The sequence below is a fragment of the Octopus bimaculoides genome, chromosome 6, assembly GCF_001194135.2.
Source record: "Octopus bimaculoides isolate UCB-OBI-ISO-001 chromosome 6, ASM119413v2, whole genome shotgun sequence".
In the NCBI taxonomy this organism is placed as follows: Eukaryota; Metazoa; Mollusca; class Cephalopoda; order Octopoda; family Octopodidae; genus Octopus; species Octopus bimaculoides.
In genome coordinates, this window is record NC_068986.1 from 81,141,942 (window position 1) to 81,144,180 (window position 2,239).

Genomic DNA, 2,239 nt, shown 5'->3' on the forward strand with positions numbered 1-2,239 from the left:
TATGTACATTCTCTGTTTACTTTAAAGTATTAATTATTTCTCCTGTATTGAAAACAGTAAAGCCTCTATAGGGACAACTGGTGTTTCGAAAGTGAAAACTGGTGTTTCGGAAGTGAAAAGTACTAAGAATGATCAAACTAACCAACCGCAAACACTTGTACAAAACTGGTGCCCGCTCGGATAACATATCCACGCAAAAAATATTTTTCGATGAAGTTTTTTGAAAACAGGCCTATATATATATACATATATATATGTGTGTGTGGGGGGGGGTGTATACAAATATACATACATACAAAAAATATACACATACTTACATAACATACATACATCCGTAAATACATATAGATTTTTGCCTGAGTGCCTGTGCGTGCGAGTGTGGTTTCAGTATAAATTTTAGTTAAGCTTCCATCTTTTTATATGACTGGTCACTCAAAATTTTAGGTAATATATATATAATCATCTTAATGAATTATGTAAATATGTCTCGGGTACTGTGCTATTTTACAATAATTATATTCTGATACAATACAGTTAAAAACCTTTGGCTGACCACTACACATATTTTTTTCTCTCCTTGTTTCTTTCTGTGTTCCTTTCTGTTGAAGAGCGTAGGCTCGAAACGTTAAAGACTTTCTCTATTCCCGAGCGTTATACTAATACATCCATTTGCTGTTTACACCACCTGTCTTCGTCTGTTGTTTTTTCGTGAATTCTCCCTATATATATATATACATATCCTGATGAATATATTTGAGGTATTTCTCAACATATGAAACTATTAGTAGCACATATAAACATGTATCGTGTCTATTAAATAATATATGTATATATATATACACACACGCATACATTTATACATGCATACATGCATATTTATTCGAACTTGTGTACATGTGAGCGCATGCGTGGTTATGTGGTGAAGAGGTTTGCTTCCAAACTATGTGGCTGTGGGTTCAGTGCTACTGCACATCACTTTGGCTAAATGTCTTCTGCCACAGCCTTGGGTTGATCAATGCTTTGTGAGCGGATTTGATGGGCACTGAAAGAAGCCGGTCGTATGGATAAAGAATGAAAAATGGGAGAACAGAATCCTAGAATATTCTTAAGTATTGAACCTGGAAAAGTACAGAACAAGCAATAATTAAGCCTAAAAATAATACAAGAGAACAAGAATAAAAATTAGAATATGAAAAATAAAATAGTAATATTTTCGTGTTTTCATTTTTACTTATAGGTTTAAATAAAAATACTAAAGAAGCTACCTTCAGTTTTATTGAAAAGACTAATTGTTTGCAAGTTTACACATCGAAAATTTGAAATTACAAATTTGTATATGCAAAAAAAGATCACATTATAGCAATTTAAGCAAAATTGACAATTATAACCTCTAATCTAATTTTTAAAAGTCATTATCGATAGGGGAAATCCAGTCGCAAAGGGAAGATTTATAGAGCGAGGAAGAAGCTTTTTTCTGACCACGTATATCATCAGATGAGGCCGATGATGATGATGCTTTAGATAACACTTAAGAAATTGTTGCTTCAGCTAGCTCTGGTTAGCTTGTTGTACATTCATTTGACAACAATGCGGGAATCAGAAATTACTTTATGCTCACACCGGATGCAAATGAAAGTTTCGGCACTTTTCTGTAATGGGATTTTTTTTAATGAATTTTATTGTGCGGGAGACTAAGAATTATTGTAATTTTTCTACTTATTTAAAGTGTAATTAAACAAAAGTTACCCAATTTAAAATAGAACAGCATAATAGCAAGAAAGACATTTTATTCGAAACAGAGTGACCGGGAGATATTCTGTTGAGTTGAGCAATCGGTAACACAGTTAACAAACAATGGGTTTATACGTGGTTCGAATCTTATCAGTAATTTATATTTCTCAAATTGTTTTTTATATTGAAAAACTTAACAGGTGCCGAAATCGTGATTTCCAGTCAACTACTGATGAAGAAAGTTCCCTCACAATGCAAGATATATTGACCACTACACATATTTTTTTCTCTCCTTGTTTCTCTCTTTGTTTCTTTCTGTGTTCCTTTCTGTTGAAGAGAGTAGGCTCGAAATGTTAAAGACTTTCTCTATTCCCGAGCGTTATACTAATACATCCATTTGTTGTTTACACCACCTGTCTTCGTCTGTTGTTTTTTCGTGAATTCTCCCTATATATATATATATATATATATATATGCATGTATGATGAAGAAAGTTCTCTCACAATGC